At 44.3% G+C, this 19,201-nt stretch overlaps 1 protein-coding gene across 1 annotated transcript in view; it reads left to right on the top strand.

Moving 5' to 3' along the window:
- Nucleotides 1-12,732: 12,732 nt before the first annotated feature.
- Nucleotides 12,733-19,201, top strand: part of MRTFA (myocardin related transcription factor A) — a 122,265-nt gene continuing 115,796 nt past the window's right edge. Inside the window, exon 1 of the mRNA XM_049771554.1 lies at nucleotides 12,733-12,781. The gene's annotated coding sequence lies outside the window, so the exon portion shown is untranslated. The remainder of the gene's footprint in view (nucleotides 12,782-19,201) is intronic.

The raw sequence follows: 19,201 nt of genomic DNA, 5'->3' as shown, positions 1-19,201 counted from the left end.
TGTGCTAGGCAAACACCCTACTCACTGTACTAGATGTTTTTTTTTCTTTTTAGATTTTTAAAAGACATTTGAAGGTATGCATTCTACTTTGGAATCTCCAATCTTGGGCTATGTAATTCCTTTTATTTCTTATTTTATTTCATGTTTTCTCTCTTCCCTCTGGAGAAATCTGCATTCTCTCATAAACATTGTTACCTCTTCTCTCTCACCTGTAATACATTTTTTAATTTCACTAATATCTATGTATAAGTTGAAGATTATGGAGGTGGTAGTCAGAGAAGTTAACTGTGACTTGCTTTCTTCACTGTACAAAGGCACTACCTAATACTTAATTAGAAAGCTTTAGAAAATAGTTGTTTCGGAGCCGGCGAGGTGGCGCTAGAGGTAAGGTGTCTGCCTTGCAAGCGCTAGCCAAGGAAAGATCGCAACCGCAGTCCGATCCCCCAGCGTCCCATATGGTCCCCCCAAGCCAGGGGCACTTTCTTCCTTTTTTTTTTTTTTTTTTTGTCTTTTTTTAACCACACCCGGCTATGCTCAGGGGCTCATCCTAGCTTTGCTCAGGACGCCTTCCTGGCATGCACGGGGGGGGGGGGGGGTGGTGGAGGGGGGGATGTGGGATGCCGGTGACCGAACTCAGGTCGAGCGCGTGCAAGGCAAGCGCCCTACCCGCTGTTCTATCGCTCCGGCCCCCAGGGGCACTTTCTGAGTGCTTAGCCAGGAGTAACCCCTGAGCATCAAACGGGTGTGGCCCGAAAAACAAAACAAACAAACAAAAAAACCCCACCAAACCAAAACAAAACAAAAGAGAATAGTTGTTTCCCATTTAAAACACAAAGTGTAAGTTGCAACCACTGACTTATAATGACCCTGTCAGGGTTGCAGGCAGGAGGAGTTGGAATCATGAGGTTTGGGGGACAATGGAGTATCAGAGTCCACTGGAGGCAATGCAGGCAGAACTCTGACAAGATAATTTAAGCCTTTTTATTTATTTATTTTTGATTGGGGGGGCATACTCAGCGGTGCTCAGGGGTTGTTACTCATGGCTCTGTGCTCAGAAATCGCTCCTGGCAGGCTCAGAGGATCATGTGGGATGCAGGGGATAGAACCTGGGTCTGTCCCAGGTCATCCACATGCAAGGCAAATGCTCTACCTTTTTTAATTGTGAAGTCAGGGGTGCCTTGATAAACCCCTAGACTGGGAGAGTGGTTGGGGGAGGGAGAGGGGAGAGAGAAGGAGAAAGGAGAAGGAGGGAGGGAAGTGGATGAGGAGGGGCCAAGAGGGAGGGGGAGAGACTAGCCAGGTGGTGCTCAGGGGTTACTCCTGGCTGTCTGCTCAGAAATAGCTCCTGACAGGCACGGGGGACCCTATGGGACACCGGGATTCGAACCAACCACCTTTGGTTCTGGATCGGCTGCTTGCAAGGCAAACACCACTGTGCTATCTCTCCGGGCCATGGAGCTGATCTTTCTTAAAGGGGCAGAACCCTCTCATGGCTGGTGCTGCAGTGCTGCTGAGTAATTAATACAGTAACGTGGGAAGGACAAGATTGGAATAGGGGAACAGTGGTGGAGGGATTGGTGTTGAAGTATTATTTACCTAAAACTCAACTATCAAAATTTTGTAAGTTGTACTCTTGAATTAAATAAAATATCATATAAAATAAAAAAAAAGTGGTTCCTAAATTACTGTGTCAACAACTCATTAAAACAATTTTGTGCTAATGAGATATAATAGTGGAGGAAGGTCTTTTGTATGTTCTGGCCCTGGTTTAATTCTTGGGAACCAGCAGGGGTCACTCCTGAGCACAGAGCCTCGTCTTGCCTCTGAACAGGGGGCACGGTCCTCTCTTTCACCCAATAAAAGGAAAAATAATTTTTCTGTGGGAAGATAATTTTAGAAGAACCATATAATTTAGTATTATGAAAAATCAACTCTTTTCTTTTATGAGATTTTGGGCCACACCATCTGTGCTCAGGGGTTTCTCCTGGCTCTGTGCTCAGAAATCACTTCTGGCAGGCTCAGGGGACCTTATAGGAAACTGGGAATTGAATCCAGGTCAGCTGCTGCAGGACAAATGCCTTCTCCACTCTACTATCAATCCAGCTCCATGAAATCATGGATTATGATAAACTTTTTGTTTTGTTTTGGTTTCGTTTTCAGGCCACACTCAGTGGCACTCAGGGATTACTCCTGGCTCTGCACTCAGAAATCACTCCTGGCAGGTTTGGGGGACAGTATGGGATGCTGGGATTAGAACCACCTTTGGCTTTATGCAAGGCAAACACCCTACTGTTGTGCTATCTCTCTGGCCCCCATGATAAACTTTTAAAAAGGAGTTATCAGCTATCTATCTGCCCGAGTCCTTCCACTTTTCTCTAACAAGTTTTGTGCCTTTGCTTCTTGTTACATATGCCGCTCAGCACTAGCAGAAGGCATGCAGCCCAAAAGGGGGCTGGAGTGGAGAAAAGATGAGGAGGAATCCGGCCAGCCGGAGCGGGAAACAGATGGATTGTGGGAAATGACCCTGTCCCTGTGTTGTTTTTGTTCTGACTGCTGCTATGGGGTGGGAATCAGCAGCCATGAAGTTGGATCTGGTGATTCTGTTATGAATGATTTTGAAAGTTTGCTCTTTGGGGCCGGAGAGATAGCATGGAGGTAAGGCGTTTGCCTTTCATGCAGAAGGTTGGTGTTTTGAATCCCGGCATTCCATATGGTTCCTGGAGCCTGCCAGGAGCGATTTCTGAGGATAGAGCCAGGAGTAACCCCTGAACGCTGTTGGGTGTGACCCAAAAAAACAAAAAAAGAAAGTTTGCTCTTTGACTCTTTAGAATTATTTACAGTTGAAAAGCATGATGCGGATATTTATTTTTCCTTTGAGACATTTTATATTTTATTTGAGATTGAACTTAAAAAGTTTTTTCAAAGAGAAGGATTTGAAAGTTAGTACAAGGATTAAGGTGACTGGCTTAATATTGCTGTCTCAGACTCAAACCCCCAAGTATCACCAGGAGTCACTTCTGAGCACAGAGCCAGGAATAGGGCCTGAGCACTCCAGGATGTGGCTCTAAATTCAGAAGTTTTTTTCTAAATGATATTTTGCATATCATGTGAGATAAATATTACACAGGTATTTTGGAGCAAGTTTTGCGTAAAGTATATTTTTAGGAGTATTAAAGAATTGGTATTGGAAACTAAACTCATGATGGCTGGGCATCATACATTTTTGACCCTCACCCCCAGTTCAGCTTTGTATAAGGCAAACATCTTACTTCTCCTGTAGTTTCTCTAGTCCTTAAACATTACTTTTAAGCTTTTTTATTTACCTCTTTAATGCTGAGGATTAGATTTTAGCTGACTTCCTCCTGGAGTTTTTTTTCTTCTAAAGTTTCTAAAAATTTTTTTTAGGAGCTGGGGAGATAGTTCAGAGTTTAGAATGTTTGCCTTCGGGCCTGGAGAGATAGCACAGGGGTGTTTGCCTTGCAAGCAGCCTATCCAGGACCTAAGGTGGTTGGTTCGAATCCCGGTGTCCCATATGGTTCCCTGTGCCTGCCAGGAGCTATTTCTGAGCAGATAGCCAGGAGTAACCCCTGAGCACTGCCGGGTGTGGCCCAAAAACAAAACAAAACAAAACAAAAAAGAGTGTTTGCCTTCATGTAACTGACCAGGGTTCAGTCTCTGTCATCCCAGATGTTACTCTGAGCTATGCCAGGAGTGATCCCTGAGTACAGAACCAGGAGTAAGTCCTGAGTACTGCTGGGCATGACCCCAAAATAAGACAAACTCAAATCCACTTTCTAGGGGTTGGGGCGAGAGCTAGCAATTAGGGGCATGTGGTTTGTATATGGAAGGACCTGAGTCTATCCCATTCATTATGGTCCCTGAACACCATTATGATGTCTTTTGGTGGCCACTCAACCTCTGAGTGTTAGTAGAATTGAACCATCCCACTCCCTGACCACACTTGGGTGCTCACAAAATAAAGAAACCTTTTTCTAGAAGTGCTGATTAATATATACTAAGTGCATATTAGGATTAGAGACTCAGAAAATTAATGCGTGGGCCGGAGAGCTAGCATGGAGGTAAGGTATTTGCCTTTCATGCAGAACGTTCGTGGTTCAGAATCCCGGCATCCCATATGGTCCCCCTTGCCTGCCAGGAGCGATTTCTGAGCATAGAGCCAGGAGTAAACCCTGAGCGCTGCCAGGTGTGACCCAAAACCCAAAAAGAAAAAAAAATTTAATGCTTTGGTAGAAAAATCACGATTGTCATGTGCTGGATCTTGGGAGTGATACACACATGAATGCCAAATCTGTGAGTCCCGTAGCAATAATAATTATAAGAGTTTGTAGGAGGGATGGCCTTCCAAGTTAATCAAAGTAATATAAAGAATTTTTTTTTTTTGGTTTTTGGGCCACGCCCGTCGTTGCTCAGGGGTTACTCCTGGCCCAAAAAGATTTCCTTTAATATAAAATTTTATATTCAGTTTAGAGTTTTATGCATGTACTTTACTACTGAATCACACATCTATGAATCTGAAAAACATTAAAAAATTTTTTCTCTCGGGCTGGAGAGATAGCATGGAGGTAAGGCATTTTGCCTTTCATGCAGAAGGGTGATGGTTCTAATCCCGGCATCCCATATGGTCCCCTGAGCCTGCCAGGAGGAACCCCTGAGTGTTGGCGGGTGTGACCCAAAAACAAAAACAAAACATTTTTTCCTCTCAAGATCTGTGGAGAATATGTTAGCTTAGTGAGTTGTCCCCCCATTACTTCCCTTTTGTTGCTGTTATGATGTCCTGGAGTGGAGGGGGTAGGTGGGGGAGGGAGAGTATCTCCTACTTGCTTGCAGTACTTCCTGTCCCCAAAAGTTAAAATTCTGTACCAGGGGTCCAATTCACTTTCTCTCAGACTGTTGGAGGGCTGGACTATCATTTAAAAGAAAATTATGAACAATAGTGGCCTGCGGGCCATTGTTTGAGGACACCTGCTCTAGATTGAGAGGAGATGTTCTCTCTACCTCCTTCCACATGGCTGGGCAAGGCAGCAAGGTGGGTCCCTTGGAGGAGTTAATTGGTTTTCCTAGGCTTTCCCCATATCCCTCCCGGCTCCAAAGGGAGGGTGTGGGGTGGGAGCTCTGACCTTCTGGCCTTCTGGCTCCGGAAGGATCTCTTTCCTTCCTGGGAGCCGAGCCGGGAGGTCCTGCCAGCATGGCATTTGGCAGCCCTCCGCCATGCCAAAGGCCTCTGTAACCAGGCCAAGGAACGAGTGCGGGACTGGCATTAGGACTTACCAGGGTATTTTTCTTATTAAACCTGTTCAATGTGAAACCGCGCGGGGGCTAGTGCCCCTGCGTGGAACTTTATGAGCAATATATGGATATTATTGTTTTTCATCTGCTTGTCATTATCTGAACGCCGTGCAGGCACTCGTTTTATTCCTTTACTCCCTCACTCCCAGCTTCTGTTACCCCACATTTAACCATTTTTCTGTACTAAGGATTTTTGTTTTGGCCAAGGTGGATTACATATCTTTCACAGTAATTTTTTTGGTGGAGTCTGAAGCTTCAGCAGGCAACACGTCACGGCAAGGTTCCATGCTGTAGGCTTTTTGGCCAAAATAAGGTGAAGATGCAGCCTCGGCTGCCCCCCACAGCCTTTTCTCTCCTTTCTCCCTGTCCCCAGGGTTATTCATGGACAACTGCTCAGTGTCCCAGCAAGTGGGTTCTGGTGAGGTGCAATTTAAAAGAGACCCCAGGCTTCCTTGTTCCTGCAAGGGCTGGGAAGGGACTGCTGAACTTTCAACTTCGAGCAATTAGGAAGCAAACACCTCTTGGGGAGTCAGAAGCTTCAGCAGGCAACAAGGGGAGGACATGGCTCCATGCTCTCTTCGCTTGTCCAAATCACAGACCGAAGTGGTGTCTCGAAAACACCTCCTCCCTCTTTTTTTTTTTTTTTTTATTTTGGTTTTTGGGTCATACCCAGCAGTGCTCAGGGGTTATTCCTGGCTCCAGGCTCAGAAATTGCTCCTGGCAGGCACGGGGGACCATATGGTACACCGGGATTCAAACCAATAACCTCCTGCGTGAAAGGCAAATGCCTTACCTCCATGCTATCTCTTCGGCCCCACCTCCTCCCTCTTGACTATTTTTAAAACATAAAAGGGTCACGTGTATCTCCTTTGTATATCTCAGATGTATTCCCTTAACATCTATAACTCTTTTCGAATATCCTCATATAGTGACACTTTTGCCTACTGGATTTGTTATTTGATTGTTTGATTTTCCCCTTTTGAGATCTGTTTTATAAGCAATACTGATAGAAGAGTATCTCTGTATAAATTTCATGTATGTACCAAGTTACGGGGAATGTTGGACTTTCTTCGTCGGCCCCTAGATGCACCAACAATATCTTGTGGCATTGGTTCTCTTTTGCATAGGCACATTAAAATGGGAAAATAATACATATGCAAACAAGTTCTTATCTAATAGAGATGGGAACACAAATTTGGTAATGTAATTAGGCCTTTTACCCTGAACATTGGCATAATGATTTGGCTCAGGCCTCAGAAGAATGGGCATCGCCCTCACACCCTGAACAATGGATACCAGCTATGGAAACAACCACAATTGTCTATAACATTACCAGGATCCAAGCCTCTACCAGGGAAGACCTACCACTGCTTTGGCATTGACCTACTCCAAAGAGTGCTCCCAACACCCAGACGACTCAGCAACAGTCTGCATGCAGGGCAGATCGCTCCGCATTTAATGGTGTGCTGAAACTAGAGGATGCTCCACATCAGCCTGGCATCGATGAAAGAAATGCACAGAATCCAGAGTCTTTAAATATAAGAATCTGATACCAACAACAGCTAAAGTGTGAAAAAATTTCACTGGGACCATGGAGAATGACTCGAGTTGGACGGACTGGTATGCCTGGAACCCAGAGTCGGTCTTATGCCAATAAACTTCTGGGGTGAGGCCTTTTTGTAATCAGGTCAAGGATTTTTTTTCCATTTTCCCCATTTTTCTGGACCTATGCAAACAACGGCAATTGCCACTATCACGCCTTTATTATATTTTTTTACTCTTATCCTTTAAGGAAAAAAAAATACAACTAACTGAACTTAAAAACAAATAACTGTAGTAGAATGCCTGTCTCGAATGCAGGCAGGGAATGGGAAGGGGGGTGGGGGGAATGTTACACTGGTGAAGGGGGGCGTTTTGGTTATGACTGTAACCCAACTATGATCATGTTACTTAAATAAAAAATAGATTAAAAAAAATAAGAAAGACAGAGTGAATGGGGCCGGAGTGATAGCAAAGCTTTAAGGCATTTACCCTGCATGCAGTCAACAAGGGACAGATCCCGGTTCTAATCTCGGCACCCATATAGTCCCCCAAGCCTGCCAAGAGCGACTTCCGAGTGCAGAGCCAGGAGTAACCCCTGAGCGCTGACAAGTGTGACGCCCCCCCACCCCCAAAAAAAGGAAAATAAAGACAGTGAAGGCTGGGAGTTGGAGAGTGCGGTGCATATCGCACACATATGCACTGTGTGCCTAGGATGAGTTGGCAGCTAAGTAGACAGGCAGCAGTAGCAAAAACAGCAGGCAGGCTGGATAAATGTTCTCTGTGGGCTGTAGTTTTGAGACCCTTGTAATCTGTACCTAGGACACAAATCTCTATTGCCGACCATTTTTAATGGGTGTTCAGGGTGGTGGTGAGGAAGGAAGGAGAAACCTAACTGGATTGAAATGACAATGATTCACCTGTTAACATTGAAAGTGTTAGTCTTTTTTATAATTATTTAATTATACTTAAGGGCCAGTAGTGTAGTTTGACAGTTAATCTGATCAACACTGTAAAATTAGTAGCTCTTTTATTCTGCTACTTCTTTAAGCAGTTTTTAGATAATCTCTGACTAAGTTATAGTATCATAGATGTCAGTTAGGTCTGAAATAATGGGATTTTACTATTTGGTGAAGAACGTTGGTTTTGTTTTGTTTTGGGGCCACACCAGATGGTGCTCAGGGTTTATTCCCGGCTCTGCACTCAGAAACCACTCCTGCTAGGCTCAGGGGACCCCATGAAATGCCAGGGATCAAACCTGGCTAGCTGCTTGCAAGGCAAATGCCCGACCCACTTCTGGCCCCTGGTTAAGAACATTTATATGAAAGTACGACACTTACTTTAACTGAAAGAAATTTTTTTTCTTCCTGTCTTTGACTTACAAACATTATTCTTAGCACATCCTACTTTTCCTCTAATCTTCTTTATGTCATTCCAGTTTTCCTCAAGATCTGGTTTTCTTGGTTCCCAGAATTGGTATTTTTCATTTGCTTTTGGCCTTGCTCAGTCAACAAGTATTCTAGTACCTATTTGCAAACCCCCCCCCCCCCCACAAACTTCCTTCTATCTCTCCTAGAGAGGGAGACCCTCCCATATCTGGGAGGGGTCTATGGTAGGTAATAAAGGGGTTGCCTCTGGGGCAGAAAGGGGATTAAGAGAAAGAGTGTGGGGGGGAGAGAGAGAGAGAAGAAGGAGGGAGGGGTGGGGGAGGGAGAGAAGAGGGAGAGAGAGAAGAAGGAGGGAGGGGTGGGGGAGGGAGAGAAGAGGGAGAGAGAGAAGAAGGAGGGAGGGGTGGGGGAGGGAGAGAAGAGGGAGAGGGAGGGAAGAAGGGAGAGAGAGAAGAAGGAGGAGGGAGGGAGCAGGGGAGAAGGAGAGAAAGAGAGAGAGAGAGAGAAATCACTCCTGGCAGGCACAGGGGACCATATGGGATGCCAGGTTTCAAACCATCCTTGGTCCTGGGTCAGCACTTGCAAGGCAAAAGCCCTACTGTGGTGCTATCTCTCCAACCGCAATAATAAGAAGGGAGGAGGGAGGGGGAGGGAGGGGGGAGGGGGTGGAGGGAGGGAGGTAGAGAGAAGGGAGGAAGGAAGGAAGGAGGGAGGGAGGGAAGGAAGGAAGGAAGGAAAGGAAGGCAGGAAGGAAGGAAGAAAGGAAGGAAGGGAGGGAGGGAGGGAGGGAGGGAGGGAAGAAGGAAGGAAGGGAGGGAGGGAGGGAGGGAAGAAGGGAGGGAGGGAAGAAGGAAGGAAGGAAGGAAGGAAGGAAGGCAGGCAGGCAGGCAGGCAGGAAGGAAGGAAGGAAGGAAGGAAGGAAGGAAGGAAGGAAGGAAGGCAGGCAGGCAGGCAGGCTGGCTGGCTGGCTGGCTCCTGGCAGGCACAGGGGACCATATGGGATGCCAGGTTTCAAACCATCGTTGATCCTGGGTCAGCACTTGCTGCTGTGCTATCTCTCTGACTCCAACAATAAAGTTTCTTGTCTCCTGACTTGTACTGACTGCTTGTGGATCATTTCCTCGACGCTACCTTGAACCTGCAGACCTGCTGGCTATAAAGGGTTGCAGGCGCCTAGCCTGGACTGGCCAAGAAAGGCCTCATCCTTCATCTCACCATCATCCAGCCCTATCAAGGACTTATATTAATTTAATACTACACCTATTGACATGCAAATGCAATTGCTAGGTTTATCTACTTCATAATTTTTTGTTGTTCATCTTTTTTGTTTTTGTTTTTGTTTTGGGGCCACACTTGGCAGTGTGCAGGGGTTACTCGAGGTGATGAGCTGAGAAATTCTCCTGGCAGGCTCATGGGATGCCCGCAGATGCCTGGGTCTGGATCAAACCTGGGTCTGTCCCCCATCAAAGGCGTGCAAGGTAAACACCCTACTGCTGTGCCATCACTCTAGCCCCTGTTGTTTATCTTTTTTAGGCCACATTGGCAGTGCTCAGGGCCTACTGCTAGTTCACGCTCAGGAATCATTCCTGGAGGGGCTTGGGAGGACCAGATGTGTTGCTGGGAATTTAACCTGGGTCTGCTGTGTGCAAGGCAAGTGCCCTATACGTTGTATTAACACTCCAGCCTTCTACTTCACACATGTTTGTTACCATCTCACTTTTTCAGTTTTTGTTTTATCTTTCTGGTTTGTGCCATATTCAGTAGTTAAGGTTCTTCTCGTATCTTTTACTTAGGGGTTCCTCTTAATGTTGTTTAGGGGTTCACGTGTTTCTGGAAGTTAAACCTTGGCCTCCTATGTGCAGGGTGTTCAGAGTCTGTTGAAGCAATGAAATGTCTGTTTTGTTCTGGGGGCCACACCCTGTGACGCTCAGGGGTTATCTGGTTATGCGCTCAGAAATCGCTCCTGGCTTGGGGGACCATATGGGACTCAGGGGAACAAACTGCAGTTCGTCCTAGGTTAGCGCGTGCAAGGCAAACGCTCTACTGCTTGCACCACCCATCACCCCGAAATGTCTTGTTTTTAAATAAGAGACATAAACTCATACAATTCATAAAGATTTAACTCTCTTCTTACTTTTTTTTTGCTTGTTTTTTGGCAATGCTGAGGGGTTATTCCTGGCTTCGTGCTCAGAAATTGCTCCTGGCATGCTCGGGGGACCACATGGGATACCATAGGGTCCTTTTGGGATTGGCTGCGTGCAAGGCGAATGCCCTACCACTGTACTCTCTCTCCAGCCCCAACTCTCTTTTTACTGTTATTGAAATACAATTGACCTGTTTAAGATGAAGTTTTAATGGCATATGTTATGTGAAATAATCAGTATAAGGTGAACTTAGCTAAAACCCTAAAAAAGGTGTTTCCGGGGCCGGAGAAATAGCATGAAGGTAAGATGTTTGCCTTTCATGCAGAAGGATGGTGGTTCGAATTCCAGCATCTCATATGGTCCCCTGTACCTGCCAGGGGCGATTTCTGAGCCTAGAGCCAAGAGAAACCCCTGAGTCTGCTTGGTGTGACTCAAAAACCAAAACCAAAAACAAAAACAAAAGTGTTTCCCTGACTTCCTCTTCCCAGTAACAACTGGATTACAGGACCTTTCCCCACCCTGGTGGTTCTGGAGAATAAAGAGAGAGCAGTTCTGGCTGGGGTGGGGGGCGTGCAGAGAGAGCACATGGCTGAGAGGCCATGAGGCAAAAAAGCAGGCTGACTTTAGTGAATATCTTTCCTCACTAGTTTGGTATTATCTCCATTGTTACCCTGCTTCATCAGACCCGTCCACCAGGGTTTAGAAACACTGTGTCTGGGAAAGTCTCACCACTTGTGGATATTTTTATTTTACAAATTAGCACAGCAAGTTTAGTTAACATTGTTCATGTTGGGAATCCTGCTTAGGAGACCCCATTTCATACCATGGAAAGCCTCCTACCCCTTTTTCATTGTTTCTGTTCTCTTAAATCTCTTCTGAATGGGGGAGTGGTGACACTCTTCATGTCATATAGATATTATATACGTATGTATTAATTGTGAGGAGAACTCAGGATTTATAATGACTTTGAAATTTACCATATAGCATTGTTAACTGTAATCATTATGCTGTACATTACATCCTTAGTTCTTATAATCTTATAACTGGAAATTTGTGCCTTTTATTCATCTTTATCCAGTTCTCTTACCTCTCAGCAACTGTCTCTAGTAACCATAGGAATGATCTTTCTCTTTTTTTTTTTTTTTTTTTTGGTTTTTGGGTCACACCTGGCAGTGCTCAGGGGTTCCTCCTGGCTCAATGTTCAGAAATCGCTCCTGGCAGGCTCGGGCGACCATATGGGATGTCGGGATTCGAACCACCGCCCTTCTGCATGAAAGGCAAACTGCCTCACCTCTATGCTATCTCTCTGGCCCCAGGAATGATCTCTTTTATGAATTGGATTCTTACTTTGTTTTTTTAGAAACCACATATAAGTGAGATCATATGACATTTTTCTCTCTGACTTCTTTCATTTAGCATAATGCCCTCAAATGCCCTCAAATCCATATTTTCATAGGTGGCAGAACTTCCTTTTTGTATAGTCCATTGTATATTAGCAGCTGTTTATTGAAAACCTATTGCTGTATGAAAATAATTTTTCCTAGATATTTAGGACTGAAATTTTGATGCTGTCTTCTTACCTTTTTTTAAGAAAAGTTTTTTTTGTTTTTGTTTTTGGGTCCCCATGCAACTTCATGGGGCTAGTCTGACTTGGAGCTGAAGGGGTCTCTCTTGGCAGTGCTCAGGAAATTGTGTGGTGCTGAAAGTGGGCTGGCTGAGATGATGGAGGTCAGGTGTGGAGACTGCCGGGATTAGCCAGAAAGGAGAGTAATCCACTTCTGCTTCCAAAAAGGCCCAGGGATGTCAGCCAGGTGATTGACCTCACCTGGAAGATTGAATGAGCTAGCAGAGGGGTGGGGTGTAAGATGTTGAGGTAGGCCTGGTGGTGAGCTATGGCAGAAGTCAGGCACCTATAAACCAATTATCTTCAGGAATGTAGTTGAAGATATTATCAGACTCTCTTACTTTCTGTGGATATAGTAAACATTAATTTGATGCTAAATTTATGAAAATCTTTAATGTAATGAAGAATAATGGTAGCCTGCTTATAATATAATTTATAATATTAGCATTTTGTATAAACCTCACACAGCAGTCTTCGCAGTGATATCTAAACTTTTTGTTTCTCCTTTGATTTCCAGGTTGCCATCACGAAAGCCAAAGTGGATTTCTCCAGTGTAGTGTGCCTGCCCCCTTCCGTCATTGCTGTGAATGGACTGGACGGAGGAGGGGCTGGTGAAAATGATGACGAACCCGTTCTTGTGTCCCTATCTGCGGCCCCCAGTCCCCAGAGCGAAGCTGTTGCCAATGAACTGCAGGAGCTGTCCTTGCAGCCCGAGCTGACCCTAGGCCTCCACCCTGGCCGGAACCCCAATTTGCCTCCACTTAGTGAGAGGAAGAATGGTGAGTGGATTTAGAACTATTGTGTTGCCTGACTTGAATCCTTGAATCAGAAACCTCTGTCTCTGTCTCTGTCTCTGTCTCTCTCTCTCTGTCTCTCTGTCTTTGTCTCTCTCTCCCTCTCTCTGCACCCCGCTCCCTACTATCCCTCCCCTTCTTTTTGCTGACACATGGTAATGCTCAGGGGTTATGCCTGGCTCTGCACCTAGAAATCACTCCTGCGGGTTATGAGGACCATATAGGATGCCAGAGATCAAAACTAGGTCAGCCATGTTCATGGCGAGGGCCCTACTGGCTCCACTATCTCTTTAGCCCTTATAGTATATCTTATGAGGCCAGAAATCTTATTTTGTCCACTGGCTTATACCTGACTCATGGTACATAGTGAACTAGTGGATACCCAATAAATAGTTGTTGCATGAGTAGATGGTTGGCTTCTCTTTTTTTTTTTCTCCCATGATAGGAAATGTGACAAACTTAAGCTGCTCTTGTCCCCTCCCCCATAGAGGACAATTAAACAGCCTGTGTGTGCATGTGAGCATGCTTTTCCATTTCTAACTTATGTTTCCACGGCAACCCCCCCATGGTAACAATTTTATCTTATTTATATTCCAAGAGGAAAGAGCCTAGAAAATTGATTTCCAAACTTGTTTGGCCTTTAAACCCCTATCCCACTCTCCTTTAACAAAGAATTACTTATTGCCTCTGGAAAAAGAACCTTTTTTGTTTTGGGGTCACACATGGCAATGCTCAGGCCTTACTCCTGGTCCCCTCATAGGCCTGGGAGACCCATATAGGGTGCTGGCAATCGAATCTGGGTTCTGTCTTGTGCAAGGCAGCGCGCCATACCTTCTGTATTATCTCTCCGTTCCTGGAAACCTATCTATTAAGGGAACAAATGGAAAACTGTTACCACCCCCCCTCCTGATAACATTTACACCTCACCTCTGCTGATGCCATCTACTACTCCCAGGAGAGGGTGATATTGCACATTTTGGGCAATACTGCTGTGGAGGGAAGCATTAAAGACAGAAAAAGAGTAAGGTAACTGAGGGAGTAAGGCTCCTAAGTCCATGAAGGATAGAGTCTGTAGGGGGTGACTCTGCTTTGAGCACCAGTAGGACCTGACATTCCTAGTGAAGGCTGACAGACAGCGAAAAACTCCCTAATATCTTGGGATAGAAGTGGGGAAAATTGGTGGTGGAGGAGAAGGCAACTGTGGCTGTTGGACAGAGTGTTGGGTATCTTCAGCCATTCTCTCCCAACTTGTTGGCATATAACTCAGTTGAATAACAACACTATAATCCTTCCTTTGTAGACAAGTTTTCTGAAACAGTTTACAATTTCTGTGTTTTTTTTTTCTATCTATCTTCTTGTTTCTTTCCTTACCTTTGTGGGTCTTTTGTTATTCCTTTTATTTTGATCAAACAAGGCCTTCTACATACAAAGCTTAGGCTCTGGTCTTTTGAACTAGCATTAATGTTCTTTTAGTTGCAAATCAAATAGGCAAATCCTGCTTGAACTTTTTATTTTGTTTATTTTTATTAAGCACCATTGTTAAAAACATGTTTTAGTTGGGTTTCAGTCATAAAAAGTACACCATCATTCACCAATGCAACTTTCCTACTACCAATACCCCCATTTCCTCCCCCCCCCCAACCTATCTTTGAGGCAGACATTCTATTTCTCTCACTCATTACCATTGTCATGATAGTAGTTAGGGTAGTTATTTCTCTAACTGCACTCACCAATATTTGTGATAAGCTTTGTATCATAGGCAGGTCCTTCCAGCCCTCATCTATGTTGTCTCTGGGTATTATTAAAATATTGTCTTTTTTCTTCCTTTTTTTTTGGGTGGGGGGCATACCTGGTGACGCTTGGGTTACTCCTGGCTATGTGCTCAGAAATCGTTCTTGGCTTGGGGGACCATATAAAATGCTGGGGTATTGAACCCTGTCTGTCCTAGGCTAGCGCGTTCAAGGCAGATGCCTTACCTTTGCTCTACCGCTCCAGCCCCTCTTCTTATATCCCACAGATAAGTGATACTATTCTGTGTTTATCTCTCTCATGTTGACTCATTTCACTCAGTATAAAAGTTTCCATGTCCATTCGTGTATAGGAAAATTTCATGACTTAATTTTTCCTGATGGCTACATAGTATTCCATTATGTATACATACGTACCACAATTTCTTTAGTCACTCATCTGTTGTCCGGCATCTGGGTTGTTTCCAGATTCTGACTATTGTAAATAGAGCTGCAATACACATAGGTGTGCAGAGGGCATTTTTGTATTGTGTTTTTGTGTTTCTAGGGTGTATCTCTAGGAGTGGTACAGCTGGATCATATGGGAACTCAACTTCCAGTTTTTTGAGGAATTTCCATATTGCTTTTCATAAAGGCTGGACTCAATGGTATTCCCTTCAACAATGAAGTCCTTTCTCCCCATATCCCAGCCAGCACTGATTGTTCTTGTTCTTTGCTTTTGTTTTTGGGCCACACCCCGTGATGCTCATGGGTTATTCTTGGCTATGCACTCAGAAATCACTCCTGGAAAAAAAATAATAAAAGGAAATTGCTCCTGGCTTGGGGACCATATGGGATGCTGGGGGAATTGAACCGTGGTCCGTCCTAGGTTAGCCGCGTGCAAGACAAACTCTCTTGTTTTTTGTGATGTGTGCCAGTCCCTGTGGCATGAGATGGTACCTCATTGTTGTTTTAATTTGCATCTCCCTGATAATTAGTGATTGGAGCATTTTTCATGTTCCTTTGGTCATCTGTATTTCTTCTTTGTGAAAGTGTCTATTTATTTCTTCTCCCCATTTTTTGATGAGGTTAGTTTTTTGTTGTTGTTGTTGTTAAGTCTGTCGGTACCTTGTATATCTTAGATGTTAGCCCCTTATCTGATGGGTATTGGGTGAATAGTTTTTCTCATTTTGTGGGTGGCCTTTGTATTCTAGTCACTGTTTCCTTTGAGGTGCAGAAGCTTCTCAGTTTAATGTAGTTCCATTGTTTATCTCTGCTTCTACTTGTTTAGAAAAAGATACTTCCTTCTTGAAGATATGTCATTGGGGTGATTTACCTATGTGTTCTTCTATATACTGTATGGTTCCATGTTGACATCAAGGTCTTTAGTCCATTTGGATTTGACCTTTGTGCATGGTGTTAGATGGAGGTCTAGTTTGTTCTTTTGCTTTTGACTGACCAGTTGTCACAACACTGCTTGTTGAAGAGGCTTTCCTTGCTCTATTTTGCATTTCTTGCCCCTTTATCAAAGATACCTAAATTGATTGTATGTCTGGGGCTATTTCAACTTTCTGCCATGTTTTACATAGTTGACTTCTCCCTCTTCCCTGATCCTAAAATCTGTAACATTACTCTTTTCTAGTTCTTTTTTTCTACATGAACTAACTTGCTTTCTTTTTTTAAACTTGAGGCATAGGGACTGGAGTAATAGTGTGATACATGAGGCTCTTGCTTTGTACCCGACTTCACTCAAGTTTGATTCCCCAATATCTCATATGGTCTTTCTGAGCATCACTAGGAGTGAATCCTGAATACAGAACCAGGAATAAGCACTGAGCACTGCTGAATGTGGCCTCCCAAAACAACTGCAAAAATTGAGGGATATGGAGCCAAAGAGATAGCATAGTGTAGGGCGTTTGCCTTGCACACTGCCAACCCTGAAGGGACCCGGGTTCGATTTCTAGCATTCCATATTTTCCCTCGAGCCTGTCAGGAGTGAATTCTGGCAGAGCCAGGAGTAACTCCTGAGGGCCGCCTGGTGTGGCCCAAAAACCACACACAGAGAAAGAAAATTTGAGGATAGGGGTTAGAGAGAGTACAGGAGTTGAGGTACTTTTCTTGTATATGGTGGTTTCTGTTTTGATCCCCAGCACTGTATATGGCCTCCTAAACACCTCTAGTAGTGATCACTGGGCAAAGGGCCATTAGTAGGTTCTCACCCCAAGTTGAGGTATAAGGTCTGGAGAGATAATCTCAATGAGTTAAGTGCATGTTTTGCATACAGGAGGCTCGGGTTCAATCTTTTGCACTTTATGGAGTGATCCATCAGGAGTAATCCCTAACCAATGACCTTGGAGTAGCTTTTGATCTGAATTGGGGGGGAGTCTCACATGGCTGATTGTGATGCTCGCACACTTGGCCATGGAACTTGTTGGGAGTTGTGGTGTTCATGTATCTGCTTATGTGAGGCAGCACTATTTTGTAGTGCTCATACACATTTAGTTGCAGTGTGAAAAGATTAGGTTACTGGGACAGTCAGTGTTGGGCACATGTGGTAGCACTAGGATCAAACTTGCTGCATCAAGCATGGAGGGCAGGATGTCAGGGACCAGAAGGAATCAGCCACATGCAAGGCAAATGCCTTACCCATTGGTTTTAATTTTCTTCTTAAGCTTCAATTTCAGTTTTATCCTAATGAATAGTCAGAAGTGCTTGGTCACATGATAGTTCTAGTTTTAGTGTTTTGAGAAACTGCCATACTGTTTTCCATAGGACTATACTAATTTACATTCTAACAGTGTATAGTGTTCTCTTTTCTTCATATCTACACCATACTTATTTCTTGTCTTTTTGTTTTGTTTTTGGTCACACCTGGTAGTGCTCAGGCTTACTCCTGGCTCTGCACTCAGGAATCACTCATGTTGGTGCTCAGGGGACCATATGGGATTTGAGAGATTGAACTAGGGTCGACCACATGCAAGGCAAGTGCTATTGCTCTGACCCAACCCTGTACTCTCTCTCTAATGTGCCTCGGTTTGTATTTCTTTTTTTTTTTTTTTTTTTAATTTTTTTTTTTTTTTTTGGTTTTTGGGCCACACCCGGCAGTGCTCAGGGGTTACTCCTGGCTGTCTGCTCAGAAATAGCTCCTGGCAGGCACGGGGGACCATATGGGACACCGGGATTCGAACCAACCACCTTTGGTCCTGGATCGGCTGCTTGCAAGGCAAACGCCGCTGTGCTATCTCTCTGGGCCGGTTTGTATTTCTTTGAGTATTAGTAAGGAAGAACTTTTCTCCAAATGTTTGTGCCAGTGGGTGATTCATTGTTACTAATCATTTGGTTATTTCCTTGCCCACTTAACATTTGTTTCCTTTTTTCTTATTTATTTTTTTTTTGGTGGGGGGGCACATCTGGTGGTGCCAAGGGATTACTCCTGGTTCAGCACTCAGGGGTCACTCCTGGTGGGCTGGGGGGAGGGGGGCCCACCCATATGGCATGCCAAGGATCGAACCCAGGTCCACCATGTGGTAGGCAATTGCTCTATCTGCTGTATCCTTGCTCTGGCCTCTTTACCATTGTTTTCAAGGTTTTTTTTTTTCCAGTGGTCTAATGACTTCGACCCACTTGTAAGGAATTTATGGGTTTTCTTGTCTTTCATTTTGAAAACTTTGGATAAGGGGCGGGTTAACCAAAGTTAAACTAAGACCAAGTTCCTTTTGGCTTTGTTATTTTATGATTAATAGGCTGACAGGTCTGTAGAGTTGGAAATTTAAAAAGAAAGCGTTACACTCTTGGTATTTTTTTAAGAGCTAGCCTTCCCCTAAGAGTAATCCAAGACTCTTGTAATTGGAACTAATTACTGCTGCTTTGATATCTGTTTGCTGTGTTTCTACTCTTACTCGGTATTTTTGATTTTTGATTTTCTTTGCTACGTTGTGATTTAGAAAGTTTCTTTTTGTTTCCTTTCCCTTCTCCTTTTTCTAGTTTAGATATTTCCTACCGTGTTAAGTGACAGTGAGGAAGCAGGGTTAGTCTGGTTGGTACTTGTCCCCATGGATGTTGGCACCGTGCATAACGACAACATTTCAGACATTTAACATGTATGAGCTGGCCATTTTTATTTATGGCTAATACAATCTTAACATTTATTTTACGTTGAAAACTTAGTTGACAATGTAGTCTTTGTCTACCTGAGACCAAGGAATACTTACTGTAGTGTGTGATCCTTTTAGAGTCAGAGTCATGATCTCTTTTTTAAAAGAATCTATAGTATAAAGTTTGTTAATAAAATTGTTTCATAATAAACTTGTTAATAAATTTTGTTAATAAAAAAGAAAAAAGAATCTATAGTAAACTATGGTCCTAGGAATTAGAAACTGCCCAAGACCTGTTGGGACTTGGCCTGAGTTCTGGGTTCTGTTACCTTTTTTTTTTTTTTTTTTTTTTGGTTTTTGGGCCACACCCGGTAACGCTCAGGGGTTACTCCTGGCTATGCGCTCAGAAGTCGCTCCTGGCTTCTTGGGGGACCATATGGGACGCCGGGGGATCGAACCGCGGTCCATCTCCTAGGCTAGCGCAGGTAAGGCAGGCACCTTACCTCCAGCGCCACCGCCCGGCCCCAGGTTCTGTTACCTTTTGGGTGTTTCTCTTTGCCCACTACCAGGTGTCCGGGGGAAAA

The sequence above is a fragment of the Suncus etruscus genome, chromosome 4 (genome assembly GCF_024139225.1).
Source record: "Suncus etruscus isolate mSunEtr1 chromosome 4, mSunEtr1.pri.cur, whole genome shotgun sequence".
In the NCBI taxonomy this organism is placed as follows: domain Eukaryota; kingdom Metazoa; phylum Chordata; class Mammalia; order Eulipotyphla; family Soricidae; genus Suncus; species Suncus etruscus.
The sequence above is the reverse complement of the archived record's forward strand: the minus strand, read 5'-3'. Positions and strand labels throughout refer to the sequence as shown.